This window comes from Antechinus flavipes, chromosome 3 (genome assembly GCF_016432865.1).
Source record: "Antechinus flavipes isolate AdamAnt ecotype Samford, QLD, Australia chromosome 3, AdamAnt_v2, whole genome shotgun sequence".
Taxonomy (NCBI): domain Eukaryota; kingdom Metazoa; phylum Chordata; class Mammalia; order Dasyuromorphia; family Dasyuridae; genus Antechinus; species Antechinus flavipes.
The window spans coordinates 66,875,458-66,892,192 of record NC_067400.1 but is presented as its reverse complement, the minus strand read 5'-3'; the positions used below and the strand labels follow the sequence as shown (position 1 = coordinate 66,892,192).

Genomic DNA, 16,735 nt, shown 5'->3' with positions numbered 1-16,735 from the left:
AGTTGGCCCCCAGGCTTCTCTTGTGTCAGCAGAAGCCCCGATGTCTGACTCTGTTGCTTGGGTATTAGAAATGCTTTGTTGTTGCCGAAAGGGCTTGGAATCAGATGTGAGATGAGGGCAACATTTGCCCAGTTGGGGCTGGGATAATTTGGGAATCGTTATATTAGTAGTGGACAACGGGGGAAAACCAGTGTCAGATTATAAACTGGGGGAGTACAGCAGCCTATTATATCCAGCTAGGATAGGAAGGAAGGTTTTACTCAGCGTTTATTTATTTATGTATTTTTTTCCTGGTAAATTTATTTATTTATTTTTTTAACACACTTGCTTTATAAATCATGTTGGGAGAGAAAAACCAGAACAAAAGGGAAAAACCATGGGAAAGAGAGAGAAAAAAAAGAAGTGAGCATAGCATGTGTTGATTTACATTTAATCTCCTTAGATTTTTTTTTTGTTGTTGTTGTTGTTTTCTAGATACAAATGACATTTTCTGTCCAAAGTCTATTACGATTGCTTTGGATCACTAAACCATTGAGAAGAAGCAAATCTTTCATACTTGATCACCACACAATCTTGCTGTTACTAGGTACAACGTATTCCTGGTTCTGCTTGTTTTGCTCAGAATCAATCCATGTAAATCTTTTCAGGCTTTTCTAAATTCAGTTGTAACAAGCATTTATTAAACACCTACTATATACCAAGCACTATCCTATTGGCTTTACAAATATTGTCTAATTTGATCTTCATAACAATCCTGAAAGGTGGGTGTCGTTATTATTCTCATTTCACAGTTGAGGAAAGTGAGACAGACTCTAACCAAGTGGCACAGTAAGTCTCTGAGGCCAAATTTGAACTCAAGTCTTGTTGACTCTCTTGCTCACTGTTTTATCCACTGCACACTGAGCTATGCTTCTACATTACCTTTATATTTTCTATTGTTATGGTGTCTTGCTCTTAAACGACTCTTTTTATGCTTGTTGCTGGAGAAGACAATGGGCAATATGGAATCAATCATGCATGGTCATTTCTGCAAATGAGAAGACAAGTCTTGGTTTGGGACACCAGAGGGAGCACTCGATGTTAAGATTTCCATTGGCAGACAAGGTGAGGAAACAAACAAACAAACCTGCTAAGTAGGTCCTCCTTCTGGGGCTCCCAACCCACTAAAGGTACTCTGTCCCTTTAGGATGGGTCTTGAGTCCCCAAGACCATTCCCCTGTTGCCTTTCTTTCTAGAGAATTTTATGCTCCATACCCTATCTGATCCTCTTTTACCAACAATGAGTGAGCCATTACCTAAGGGGAATTTCTACTAATGTGTAACTCCAAAAATAGGTCAACATTTTTGTCAATTCCCCATAAAACATTTCCATTTTAATTGGATAATCTGCCTCTAGTCTGTCTTTTTTAATCCATCTTTCACACAAGCTACCTGAGTCATCTTAATGAAAAGATTTGTTTTAATGTTTCTTTCTACCTCCAGACCTCCAATGGTCCAGGAGATTACTGGAAAAATCATGATATACTGGGGAAAATGGTAGATTTATAATCAGAGGATCTGAGATCTGAGTTCAAACCCCAACTATGTCACTTATTGTGACTTATGTCTCTCTAGGTTTCAGTTTGAGTGACAGTGTTCAACAAGAAGTCAAGAACTTATTATTGTTGCATTATTTCAGTCATTTCAGACTTTATTTGGCATTTTCTTGGCAAAAATGCTGAAACGATTAGCCATTTCCTTCTGCAACTCCTTTTACAGTTGAGGAAATTGAGGCACACAGAGTTAAGTGACTTGTCCAGAGTCACACAACTAATAAATATCTGAGGCCAGATTTGAGTTCAGGAAGATGACTTCCTAACTTTGGATCTGGACTCTACTCTATCTACTATACCAACTAAGTTTTAGTGTTGCCCCAGATACTTTATTGTGTGAGCAAGTTACTTAATCTCTGTGACTCAGTTTTCTCATCTGTCAATAGGAGAGCTGCACTTGATAACTTTCCAGCCCTAAATCTGTTTTTCCTCATTAGGAAAATGTGAGAGGTTATTTGTGATCCCAAGAACTAAGCCCAATCAACTTCCAACTGCCCTCTCAACATGTTGCCATTGCTGATATTTCCCATCCTTGGAATGAATTCCTCAGCCTATTCATTGAAATTCTTTCTGCTTAAGGTCCAAACTTGGTTGATTTTCCTGGTCTTCACTGGGTCAGTCACCTCTTTCTCTTCTTTCCCCTCCACTTCCACTTCTGACATCATGCCAGTGGCTGTCTGCCAGAGAGGAGACTGCTTTTCCAAGGTCCAACTAGAAAGTCCCCCCTCCCTCAGCCTGGACCCTAAGGTTGAGGCAGTGAGAAAAGGGGTATCATATAGCTGGGAGTTGTTAAGTTCAGATGAAAAAGGTAGGGCTTTGGAGTTTGACTTCCAAATATTGCTCACCACACAGCTGGGATACTTGTAGAAAAAAAAAAGTTTCCCTGTTTTTGTCATTGCCTAGGGCCCCCCAAGGGCATTCAGCTGCTCTTGCCTTTCTTGGGCTCTTGAAGGGCCAAAATCTAGCTAGTTTTTTCTCCTCAGCCAAAGGCAGGATAGGGAGGATGTGGATGGATGAAACCCACAGGTAAGTCTCCTTTCAGTCATACTCAGCACCTACCCCCCAGTTTCTAACAAGAAGCAAAGTGAAGGAGTTTATATTTGGCACCCTCACATTGCCCCTGCCTCATCCTTGCCTGGAGGCTCCAGACAGAAAGCATTCCTCCTCCTGTAGCCACCCTTTGTCCCTTGCTTCCTTCCCTGGGGGCCATGCAGTTGGGAAGTTTTAATATGTTAAGATGAATGAAATTCTTTGGGATGTGGGGCTGAAAAGGGCCACACAGAGCAACCTCATAACCTTGGCCTCCCAAGTCCATGGGGGACAGCAGGGGGTTTCTGTCCCCCTGACCACTGGCTCTTTGGTGAGCTTTCTTAATCCAAATACAAAAATCTGTTGGCAAGAACTCAGGAAGCTTTTTGCTTTAATGGCACATTTCTCACCCAGCGAGGGACAGCAATCTTCAAGTAATGAAGTTGGAGCTGACTTCAAGGACTTGGGGGTGGGAAGGGAGGAAGAGGGGAGGTGGGGAGCAGAATGGTCACTGTGCTAATTTAGCCTCTTTCTCTTTTCTCTTGGAAAGGAAAGCACTTCTTAAACGTGCATTATACAGGCAAGTTATTATCGCTATATATAACATGTCAACAATTTTTTTAAAAATCTGTTTTTAAGGCCCTGGGGACAAAAAGATAAAATAAAACAATCTCTGCCCTCAAGGAATTACAGACTGTTGTGATAATGGATCAAAGCCTTGGGGAAAGGGCACTGGGTTTAGAAGTCACAAGAGCTGTGGGTAAGGTTTACTCAAACTCTCAGCACTTGGGTCATTTAACTTTCTTAGCTCTCAGATTTCGAAACTGTACAAATGGGGATGGGGAATAGTTGGAAAAGTGGTTGGATCTTGAAGTGACTTGGGTGGCAGGGGGTAGAGGTAGAATTTTCCTAAATGGCACCTAAAAAGTAGAGTTTACTAATCCATGTTAGACTCATAAAGGGTTGAAGATGTGTTAGGAAGCCTGACTGTGGGTATATTTGATTGTGTCAGAACACAAGTCCCACAATTGGGTATTTAAGCAAGGGTGAGGATTCATCTGTTTTCCTATCCTCAGATAGGTGACTTCTTAGGGACGGCCCAAGATATCTTTTAAAGTGGTCTTAATTTCAGTTTATATTTGGGGAGCCACATGTTAAACATTTTCCACTTACAACCCCTTTTCTCCTGAAAAAGGTAAATAAATATATAAAATAGGTATACAAATCATTTATTGAAAATAAATCAATATTTTGCAACCTTCACATTCAGTTATAAGATCCCATATGAGGCGATGAACCACAGTTTAAGAAGCTGGGGATTACAGATGACAATTCTATAAATTTACAAGAGGGAATTATGGGCTGAGCTTTTCTAGAAGACAGAATTCAGGCTGTTTCAAAACTATAATAGTTGATATTTATAATTTACTCTACATGCTTTATCTTAAGTACTTAGTAGCTAGAGTATCAGACTTGGAGTTAGGCAGACCTGAATTCAAATCCTGCCTCAGACCTTTGCTAGGGGTGTGACTCTGAGCAAGTCATTTATCATTTATAAAATGATAAACGATGAATGATAATAGCACCTACATCAAAAGGTTATTTGTAAGGGTTCAATGAAGTGTATCAAGTATATCAAGTATTTTATAAACTTTAAAGCTCTATATAAATGTGTTTTATATATATATGTGTATATATATGTATATATATATATATAGTAAATTGTACCAATTACATATTTATATAAATATAAAATTACACAATTTGGCATTCATATAAGTGCTAATTTCTTCTTATTTGTTGTTTTCAGTCATGTCTGATGTTTATGACTTCTTTGGGGGATTTTCTTGGCAAAGATACTGGAATGGTTTGCCATTTCCTTTTCCAGCTCAATTTACAGATGAAGAAACTGAAATTGATTTGCTCAAGGTCACATAGTAAGTGTCTGAGGTCAGATTTGAACTCAGGTATTCTTGATCCCAAGGCTGGCATGCTATTGCACCTCTTAGTTCCAGTTCCTTCCTCCTTCCCCTTTCCCTTCCCTTCCATTTTTCTCTTCCCTTCTCGTTTTCTTGCTTCATTTTATTTGATTCCCAGAACAACCTTATGAACTGAGAATTATAGGTATTTTCATACACATTTTACTGATGAAGAAATTGAAGCTTAGAGAGATTAAGTAAGTGATTTACTCATGTTCACATAGCTAGAAAGTTACATAGGCAGGATTGGATCCTTGGTTTTTCTCCTCATGCTTTCTATGCTATTTTTCTCTTTCATTTCATGGCTAAGTTGATTCAATGCTTATGCAAGGAAGTAAGGCCATGGGCAAAGATATAAAAAGAAGGACCAAAGGTTTTGTGGTGATGATGATGGTGACGATAACAATAATAATGATAGCCAAGAGCAGTATGAAGACTCTGAATCAATAGGGAAATTGATAGTAAAAAATATTTACACATCTTTTGTATGTGTCAAAGGCCAAAATGCTTTTGTAACGGGGTACAAAGGTTAGAGAATATTTGTCTCTCTTCTCTAAAAGTTTTTTTTTAATTAGTCTGTTTCTAAAAGTCTAGTTTCCTGGTTGCTTAGCACCAGCAGATTTCTACTCCAAGCTCCCTTATCCAAGCTACCTTTTATTTATTAGTTCTTGAAAGAAACACAATCCAATGGCAGAAGTTGCATTGAAAAAGTCAGTGAAAGAGACTTGAGACTAAACCTAGCAAACAGTATATGAGCTTCTCAGATTCAAGAATAGACAAGTTGGTTGAACATAATGGAATTTATATGATCATAGAATCATAGATTTGGATGATTCTTTTCACAAATGAGGAAATAGAGGCCCAAAGAGGTTAAATGAATTTTCCAGGAGAACTTTGAGTCTTTCATTTCCATACCAAAAGGAATTAAATAATATTTATTATCCAAATTATTACAAAATAAAATATTATCAGCAATATTAATAATTACTTTTAATAACATCACTATTATACATAATATCATTTTGGATAATAATTACTATAATTTTGATAACTATTACTAAAATTTTATTTATATGTATATATTTATAACATTTACTATGATTATTATAATTTTTAGTTAAAACTTATAAAGTACTTTCCTCATAGCTATCCTATGAGGTAGGTTACAAATTTATTATCATCTCCATTTTACAAATAAATGTACTTCTTATCTCCATGCCTTAGAAATGGAGGGAGTGGACTAGATGGTCTAGGAACCTTCAGCTCCAACATTCTAAGATTCACTCTGGTAAAACTGGTCTTCTTGCTGTTCCTCATGAGCAACACTCCATTTTGAATCTATGCCTTTACAGTAGTGGCTCCCACTGTTGGAATCTATGCCTTCCTCACCTTTGACTCTCAAAATACCTAGTTTTCTTCAAGGCTCAGATGAAACACCACCTCCATAAAGGCTTTCCTGATATCTGTCTCTCCTCACCCAAGTACTCGTGCTTTCACCTCTAAATTACCTTGTATCCACTTCATAGCTATTTGTATGTATAGATGCTGTTTCCCTTGGCCAGACTGTGAGCTTCTCAAGGTCAAGAACTATTTTACATGTGCTTTTGTGTTTTCAAGGCACATAATTTTAGAAAAACCAAAAGCTCATTGATTTGATTGACATTCTGTGATTCCATCGTCATCAAGGGACTCTCAAGCTCAGATTTTACTAGTGGGTCACATGGTAAATTACGATAATCTCTGAACACTGCAGAAAAAAGGCTTCATATCTCTCTTTGAGATGCCCAGCCCCAAAGGAAGGTGGTGCAACTTCTTTTTTTAACTGAGGTCCAAAAGAAACAGGGTCCAAAGAGCTAAAGTGATTTTTCCCTCAAGTCCCATGAGTCCTTAGTAAGCAACTAAGACAAATAGATGAAGGAAAAGAGAGCCTTAGAATCAAGATGACTTCAGTTCAAAGTTCCCTCAGAAGATTTATGTAGCTGTGTGACCCTAAGCAAATTATTTAATTTCTCTGCCTCAGTTCACTGTTCTGTAAAATGGAGATAGTAATAACAACTACCTCAGAGAGTTGTTATAATGATTAAATGAGGTAACATATGAAATACTTTCTGGGTCTTATAAGTGATATATGGACATTATTATCAATGTTATGAATTATCCCTTGAGCCATCCAGCTACCCATCTCATAATATATGTATTTATGACATATATAATATATGCTTATATAATATATATCAATTGAATGTACTAGAGCAGTCTTATCAGTAAGTATAACTTTTAGTGAGATTCATTGTCTCAAATTATCCATATATACATATGAATATATATGTTACACCATATATATGTATATATATACATAGAGATATTTTGTATCAAGACAAAATTTGAGACAAAGGGTGCCTCAGTAACATTTCACTCACTCATAAGACTACTCTAATATGCTCTTTTGGGGATCAGTGGAGGTTTGAAGATCTACAATGGGTCTATACAGATAAATTATATTTCATCTTTAAGTCTGTAACAGTTTAGAGGGAAAAAAAAAGTTTATGAAGCAATTTCTTTCTACATAACCACCCTGTAAGACTGGTTGTATGAGTCTCGTTTTTCTTACTTTATGGGTCAGCAGACAAAGTTTCTGAAAAGGCGTGGGCAAGGCCACACAGCTTATTGATTAGGAGGAATTAGAAATCAGGTCTTCTGATTTTCGGTCCAGTGACCCTTTTATGATGCAAGACTGACCAACATTTGGGATAGGAAAGGGAATCTGCTAAAACATCACCTTATCTATTGGGAAATTTGCTGTGGCCCAGGCAAGTGGTTCACTCATGTTTCTGGTCTAACCTGTGTCTGAGAAATGCCAGGCTTTCTCTTTTTTTCTCCTACAACAACAAACGACTGCTCAACAGCTGCCCACAGTAAGGTTTACTCAATAATTCCACCCAAAAGCTTTTAAGCAGTCCTTATCTGTGTATGACATTGTGCAGAGTCAGCCCAGCAGATGTAGCCAAGACCGATAACATTGGCAGGGACAGGCATAAAAGGACCTGGAAACAACAGGACACACATTGAGCAAGTACATGAATTAATTAAATGGATAAATAAATGAATGATGTCCTGACATCATTTGCAGGCCAAGGGGTAAGTGCCTGGCTGATTAAATAGCTCCATGTCTCCTGGGCTCACTAAGACACGTGACCTTTAAGGTGGGAGGCTGACACTTGGCTTCCTATAGCTTCACATCCTGTGAAATAGCAGAATCAGACCTTTTGTCTTGCTTTTCTACACTCCCCTTGGGCCTCTAAAAAATGGCCTCTGTAGCTCTGTTGTCTTTTAAGTAGCCATCTGGCTGCAAACAGCTTTGACTTATGTTCACATATACGTGTGTTTCCCTGAATGTGACTCCTATCCATTCCCTTCACCTCTGCTCTGCTCCCCTTATCAACCTTTAAATGAAAATGATAACTAAATGAAATCCTTTGCTCTTTCCTTCAAAACAAAGGCCTATTGCAAAACCACCTAGGGCCTCCACTACCCTAGTTCACTCTCTATATTGCCTTCAATCTCTTCTTGAATGACTTTTGAAGAATCCCTCCCCATCTCTTTCGCTTAATCTAATCTGGGAGTCATTGGGCAGCCATAGAAGGCTGTTTTGTGCTGAATCTTGGCCTTCATTTTCTTAGTAATTTATGAGGTCCTTATGCAGGGCTGATTTGAGCCACTGAGGGATAGAAGGAACTGCAGCCCCTTTCATAATTGGGGGCATGCTATATCCGGGCTTCTGGACTTAGCCACAGATCAGTAACTCCCTTATCTAGTATCACTTCTATGTTTAGATTCACCAGCAGACTCCAGCAAAGATGATGGAACGTCAATACTATTGGCTCCAATGGAAGATAAAGCCATTGATCCTTCTCCAATATCCATAAAATGCTGTCAGGCAGTCTCTCCAGTCAATATGTCTACAATTGACTCTAAAACTAAATATAGAAGTAAAAACTAAACCCTGTTCAATTTCATCTTGTAGGTTTCCACCCAGCATTCTAGCCCTGTCAAAATAATTTCAAATCCTAATTCTGACAGATGCCATATTAGGTGTCCCTCCCAGCTTTGTCTCATCTGCAGATTTGATAAGCTTTATTTTCTTGTTCTTCATCTAAGTAATTAATAAAAATGTCCCTGAACAGGTTTGGGAGGGTGGAGGGTTAAGGAGAGAGTCTTTCAATATACCATTAGAGACATTTCTCCTAATTGGCCCCAAACCATTGATTAAATTCTGTGATCTGTTTACTTTTTTTCTTTGGGGAATTGATTCATTTGGTTAACCAGCCAGTTTCCTGAGGTAGAAAAGAGGTATGGAAGTCAGGGTCCCTTGGACCCATTTCCTGTGATATACTCCTGTTTGATGCTCTTTGAAGTTAGTTCCCCAAGGGCTAATTTCTTGCTCTTCACTGTCACAAAGTTTTGATTAAGAATGTGTTTGAATTGCTTCATTAGGCTCAAAGCAACAGAAACATTCAAAGTTATCCCTAGGAGGAAAAAGATAGATAGCCAATCTTGGTGCCCTTTGTTACTCTTTTAGCTTAGCTGTCCTTGCTTCAGGACAAATGTGCCCACATATATATCTCTAGGGAATTTGAGTATGATCTGTGTAAATCTTTTGGGAGTGAGAAAAATTGAGAGCTTGTGTGATGCTATGCTATGCAAAGTTCACTTTGATGCAAAGGATAGATTTGAAGAAGATTATGAAAGAAAGGTAGGAAGAAGGGGAGAAAGACAAAAAGAAGGGAAGGAGAGAGACAGAGACAGACCAGACAAATACAGAGATGCAGAGACAGAAACACAGAGAAGGAGAGAGGGAGGGAAGAAGGGAGAAGAAATGGAATTCCATGAAATAGAAACTAAGTAGGATGAAGAAAAGAATAGAGAATTTAGTAAAAAAAAAAATTATCCTTATGCTTGTTTTCTATTTGTATCTGATTCCTTAGATCTTGTTGACTGAGATCTGTTAGTCATTCCCTATCTTTTTGTAAATGGGGAAGCATTTATTCATATGGTTAGTATATGGTCCAGTGTCAGCTTTAATTTTTACTTTAAATTTTAGATCAGATAGTACATGGCATGGATATGATGTTGGAATCAATATGCTGGGGAAATGTTAGCTATAATATATTCTCTATAAAACATTAGGAGAAATTTTATTCACAGGGTCCCCCAAATTCCACTCTCCTCTATACCTTTTCTTTGCATTTATCTGGTACTACATTGTCTGCATTAGGTAGTTACCTATGGGCTCTTTTAAAGCCATTCCCTTCCTACATCATGTTTGCATATATATATATAGAGAGAGAGAGAGAGAGATAGCTAGATAGATTAATCGATAGATAAATATCAATATAGCTATCTATATATATCTTATTATTGATTACCTTAAGTTCAGAGACTCCGACCCTTGGCATCTTTTATGGTCTCATGCTTCCCAGTAAAATATCTTTTACAACGTTGAACTCAACAAAGCTTGTTGGATGAGTAATATAATGAAATCATGAATTAATAATTTGCAGAGGAAAGCTTGTTAGTTATTTTAAACACACTCACCTTTTAGATAGATAATTTCCAAAAAGTAAAATTTTTTTGAAGAACTCATACCAGCTTAAGGGAAAAGATTAGCCTTACTGTGATACTACCCCTAGAATGGCTTGGTTAAACAAAGAGATTTGATGGATGAGCAGCCCCTTCCCTCTTTCCAGCTTTGCTTGTCCTTGTCTGCAAAACTGCTTCAACATGTTTCCCAGCACTCCCTGCCCTGGGAGCCCCTGGCGGTTTCAGAACTGAACATGATAAGGCAAAAAACACATGAATTGACTGAACCTGCTAATGAAGCTAAAGTGACTTTATGTAAATCCCTTTCCGTAAATCTCTTGCTGATCTTTCTGGACTTGCTATGGCTTGTTTGCCTCCTGTTCCATTCTGTCTTTGTTGTGGGCATCAGCCCTTGGTGGTTTTGTCTTTGGAATCCCATTGGAAACCCAAAAAGTCCAAGGAGAACTGGAGGTAGAGAAAGTTAACTCCCAAAAGTGGTGACTGCTGCCAAACTCAAATTGGAAAACCCAAACTCAGCGGTCAAAACTGTATTGTTGAAGGTGATGGTTGAGATTTTTTTTTTCCTTAAAAGGAATCTAAGTTAAAGATGAGAAGAAATAAATCTTTTTTTTTTTTTTTTTACAGGTCTAGCTTCACTTTCTCTCCCCATTTGAATAACAAGAAAACTTTTGTGACCCAAAAGCTTAGTTTTCCTCTTCTCACAGTATCTTTTCCAAGACTTGAGCAGAATATTAAGGGTAATAACTTGCAAAAGCCTTCTGTACTGATAGTCTTATGACTCTGGCCTTCAAATGACTTCAACTCTCTCTTTTTTCTTTTCTTTTTTGCAGGCAATCAAGGCTAATAAGTGACTGACACTTCTGACTACTGTGCCACCTAGCTGCCCCCTCTTTTTTTGTTTCCTAAAAGAGATTGACATGGTCCAGAAGAGATCATGTATAATTGTGGAAAGAAGAAGGGATCTGAAATAAAAAAAAAATACATCCGATCCATTTACTACCTGAAAGACCTTAAACTTAAACTCACTTAAATTCTCTTGAGTCAAAGCCAAAAAAGACTTCAAATATTGGCCAGGTGAGGAATTCTGGGTTCATCACTTAGGGATCATTGATAACAAATTCTGAGAAGCTCCTCACCTGAGGTTGACCCTCAGGTAATGAATTTTGTTCACAACACCATCTACTAAAATAGTCATAAAATTTATGAAATTGCATTCTTGAGGGAGCATCAGCATTAGTAAAGCTACAAATTTTGGAACAATGAAGAGAATATGAAGTTATGTCAGGGTTTCTTAACTGTGTGTGTGTGTGTGTGTGTGTGTATGTGTACACACGCACATGTGATAGAATTTTTTCCCTTTGACAGTCTGATGAAACCTTACTCAAAAATGTTTTTAGAACTGCATAAATAAAATAAATAGAATTGAATAGGAAACAAATTATATTGAAATAGTTATCAATTTTTTTTTCTTAAGGTCTTCTTGTACTTAAGAGAGTTCTCTCTTCAGAGAAACCTTGAGCTAGGTCCTATAGGAAGATTTTTTAAAAGTTCTTATCTTGCCCTCATGAAGTTTAAAATCTAAGAGAGGCACAAAATGCATACACAGATACAACTGTAATTAAGGAATACTTTGTAACCCCTCTCCCCTTAAAATGGGCAGAGGTGGAAACCTAAAGGAAGAGAAAAAGATTAGAACTTTTGCTTTGGGGAATGAGATAAGGAATTAATAAGAACAGACAAGAATTATCAAACAGCAACAAAAGTTTGAAAGTATGAATTTATAGTGGATGAAATCAATAAGATTTCATGATTTCTTCTTGTGAAGGATTCTCCAGATTGGTTCAGGGATAGCAAGCATTTCTAAGATAATACCAGAGAATTATAAAGAGAGAGCATGAGATAAAGATGGGAGGCAAGAAAAGCCAGACCAGGGAATAGAAATTTTCAGGTACTGGAGATTACAATGAAAATGAAAATATAGTGATCATATACCCCAATGATCCATGATATAAGGGCACCAGAAACTTGCAAATCTTTTTCTTCCCCATTGTGGTAGAAAAAAGACATGGGTACATGGTGTTTTTAGTCTTCAAAACTGAAAGATGCACCTTCTAGATTGAGCAGCCATGAGAAGTTTGAAGGAGGTGAGAGGATGTGACCAGGCTGCTTTACCAACATTAAGAAGTTCCAGGGTAAAACTCGGAGATGGGAGAGTCATAACATCTTGTAGTACCAGCCAAGTGATTTAGAGCTCTAGGACTGTGGATGAGGATGAAGGGAGAGAGAGAGAGTAGAAACAAAAGGCTATGTAAGCTACAAAAGAGGAGGGCAGAGGATGCTGCAAGAGTTTCAGTGCCAGGGAGAACTGGGCAGAAGGCAGGGATTTTCAATAATTGGTGTTTTGAATTTTCAGGCACTGAATCTCCTGAGGGGAGAGACATGGAGTTCAAAGGAAGGAATATAACTTTTGTTTTATTTAAAGGATGAGAGTTATGGAATATTATTGTTCTGTAAGAAATGATCAGCAGGATGAATACAGAGAGGCTTGGAGAGACTTAAATGAACTGATGCTAAGTGAAATGAGCAGAACCAGGAGATCATTATACACTTCAACAACGATGTTGTATGAGGATGTATTCTGATGGAACTCGATTTCTTTGACAAAGAAACCTAACTGAGTTTCAATTGATAAATGATGGACAGAAGCAGCTACATCCAAAGAAAGAACACTGGGAAATGAATGTGAACTATTTGCATTTTTGTTTTTCTTCCCGGGTTATTTTTACCTTCTGAATCCAATTCTCCCTGTGCAACAAGAGAACTGTTTGGTTCTGAAAACGTATATTGTATCTAGGATATACTGCAACATATTTAACATATATAGGACTGCTTGCCATCTGGGGGAGGGGGTGGAGGGAGGAAGGGGAAAAATCGGAACAGAAGCAAGTGCAAGGGATAATGTTATAAAAAAAAAATTACCCTGGCATGGATTCTTCAATAAAAAGGTATTATAAAATAAACAAACAAATAAATAAATATTTTTTTAAATTACAAAAATAAATAAATAAAGGATGAGATATGATCACCCTTCTTTGTTTCTTACATGCCTTGTACTTGATGTTTCTGTAGTTTGAGTGCTCTTAGAAAGCTTGGAGCCCTTTGAAAGATGAGTCAACTTCTAATGTTCTCCAGGGAGACTTCTTGTTGGGTACAAAAAACAACCCAGAGAGATTATTATTTAAAAGAGGCTTCCAAGAATGAGCCTGAAGTCAGGATCTGAGTATTCTGATTACAAGAGTAAAGATCAAGTTTAGAGTGAATGAGGAATAGTGACAGGTGCAAAGATGTCAGTTATATCATTGATCTTAAAGAGGACAATTTCAAAGTCTGGTGTCTTAGAGGTGAAGCAGGTCCATGACATGATGAGGCTTAAGTGATGAATTGTGTGGCTCTGTAGCTTAAGTAGGGTGGAAAATAATATTGGAGTTGAGGAAGCTGAGGAATTATGTGGCCAAAGTCATTAAAATGAATGTTTATGTACCTGTGGATGAAGGTAGATGATAATATGAAAGGAAAGCTCTTGAGTCAGATGCCAAAACTGAGAAATGGGGAACTTGGTGATTAAGCAACAAGGAAGAGGTAGAGGTGGTACAAACTGATTGTCTTGAAGAAAAGATATTATGGATAAGTAATGGTAAAAGGAAAATAGTGGATTTAGGAAAATTCCAACTCTCCTCATGGCAGGTGTGACTTAGATATATTAGAAGAGAGGCCTCTATTGGAAAGGGTTGAAAGGAATATAGCATTCATAGATTAAAGCCAGATTTCTTCTTAATTAGGCAGCAGAATGTATGTGGATGGAAAAATTCAAGAGTAAGCAGAGTTTGTTAGAAATCGAGGGGCATGTCATAAAAGAGGGAAAAGGACCCACATGTGCAAAAATGTTTGTAGCAGCTCTTTTTGTGGAGACAAAGAATTGAAAGTGAGTAGATGCCCATCAATTGGGGAATGGTTGAACAAGTTATGGTATATGAAAGTTATGGAATATTATTATTCTATAAAATGAGGAAAAGGCTAATTTTAAAAAGACCTGGGAAGATTTACATGAACTGATGCTGAGTGAAAGAAGAAGAACCAGGAAAACATTATATACAGCAACAGCAAGTTTGTGGGATGATCAACTATGACAGACTTGGTTCTTTCATCAGTTCAGTGATCTAAGGCAATCCCAATAATCTTTAGATGGAAACCGCCATCCACATTCAGAAAGAGAATTATGGAAACTGAATATAAATCAACTAATGCTATGTTCATTTCCCCCCGCTCTTTTGTTTTTTTCCTCTCATGGTTTATCCCTTTTATTCTGATTTTCTCTCGCAACATGATTCATAAGGAACAATGTGGAAAAAATGAATGTGCATGAGTAACTAAGAAAAAAATGTTTCTAATAAAAATTATTTTGAAAAAGAAATGAGCCTCAAAAATAAAGGGTAGAGAAGGGGCAGACAGAGCTGGAGTAGGTCTGGGAGAAATTGACTTTGGTTTCAACATGGAAAAGAGAACACAGGAAGATGTAGAAAATATAAGTTGGCCACTTTCTACTTATGCATCATCAGGAAAATCAGTTAGACTTTCTAGACCTCTGTTTCTTCGTCTGCAAAATGAGGCTATTAGATTGGAATACTTCTACCCTTTACCAATCTCAATTTATGATAGGAAGCATTACTGAATAATCAAGACTGTTTTATCACAATAATTGTAGGTGACTTGGAGTGGCAATTTAGTAGTGGGTGAGTTGATCAGTAGGTAGGAAGCTCTCTAGTTTTATTGTATGAAGTGGGGAAACTGAGGCATAGAGAGGTGAAGCAATTTGTTCTGTTCTGCAAAACTAACTAAGATATGACCTTGAAATAAGAACTCCCAACCTCCAAGGTAGTCTTCCCCTTAATCTGACTCACTTCTCCTTGTATCTCACAATGATAAATAGAATGCAGAGGCTAAGACAGAAAGGCAAGGATGAAAGAATGGAAAGGGTTAGGGAAATCACAATGCTTGCTTTTATCCTCCATCTTATGCGGTTCTAGCTTGCCCACTTGAGGTATTTTATTTTCTTTACTTAAAGTGCTTTCTCTTTTCCAAGAATGCTGCCATATTTTACTTTACACTGAATGTCTTGTCTGCTCCTGATAATCATTTGTTATGACACAGGAGAAATGTCATTTAGAAGCAATGCACAGAAGCTTGGTAAGGTAGAAAAATGAGCATTTCATAGCTGGTCTTAGCGTTGCTCCTCCATTTGACTGAGTGAGGGAAATTTGCAGTTTGAAAGCAATCAAGCCTTTAATATTAATGTAAGTGAAGATGCATATGTCTCAAAGGGTGTGCCAGGTGTAGCATATTGACTTATGGCATTGTAATGTAATTTCCTCTTGGTTTTTATTTCCTCTGACTAACATTTTGCAGATGGTATACCCTGTTTATTGGAAAAAAAGGTACGGAAACAATAAAAAAAAGAAATACAAGTTTGGATATCAGCTGAGTTGAAACCCTATACTTGAGATCTGATGGGAAAAGCAGGCTGCCTCATTTGTTACAGTCAGCCCTCCTTCTATGTTCATGCAAAAGCTACCTTCTCAGCTCCTGTCCTCCCAGTGGCTCCTGAATTTCCCTCTCTCCAAAGCCTGGTTCCATGCAACATTCACACCATCACCCTGTCCTCCTTTCATCATTGGCCCTGTTGCCTGTCTAACTGGAACAATCATTTCCTTCATCTTCCTCTGTACTCCTCCATCCCCATTCACTGGGTCTCCAAAGGCTCTTTACTATCCCATTGGCCCAACATTTGATGTAATTCAGTCTTTATAATCTTGTCTCTGCTGTCCCTACTCCTTCTGTCCTAGCCAGTTTTGCCCATTCTACACCCACTGAGATCTCTTTGGCTGCCCTTTCCACCAGGCAAATCAACTCTGCTTTCCTACTGAATGGGACCCATATTTCTCCTCCTTTGTGTTCTAGGACCCATATTTACCACCTCTACACAGAGACAGCTAAGTGGTACTGTGGATAGGATGTTAGAAGATCTGAATTCACATCCAGACTTAGACTCTAGGCAAATCACTTAATCTTTTCCTACCTCAGTTTTCTCATTTGTAAAATGGGAATGATAATAGCACCTACCTCTTAAAGTTGTTGTGTGGATCAGAGATACTGTGCTTAGCACAGGGCCTGACATATAGGCAATATATAAATGCTGGATATTGTTATTATCATCTATTTCAGCATTGTTATAAGGTTAAAATGAGATAATATTTGTAAAGTTTTTTTTTAGAAATCCCAAAGTGCTATATAAATATTAGCTATTATTAATAATAATAATAAAAACTCACATTTAATACACATAGTACTTTAAAGTGTGTGTTGTATGTGTATATGGGTGTGTATGTGTATGTACACACATATATATATAAAAGCCTTCCTTAGAACTTGTAGGAGTGCAAGTAGATCTATAAAATTTCATTTATATAAAGAACTCAA

At 37.6% G+C, this 16,735-nt stretch overlaps 1 long non-coding RNA gene across 1 annotated transcript; it reads left to right on the top strand.

The window, feature by feature from the left end:
• Positions 1 to 10,692: 10,692 nt before the first annotated feature.
• On the top strand, positions 10,693 to 13,265 carry LOC127557760 (uncharacterized). Its single transcript, XR_007952621.1, has 3 exons — positions 10,693 to 10,938; positions 11,032 to 11,275; positions 12,615 to 13,265. It is a non-coding gene; the product is annotated as an uncharacterized LOC127557760 (long non-coding RNA).
• Positions 13,266 to 16,735: the final 3,470 nt, after the last annotated feature.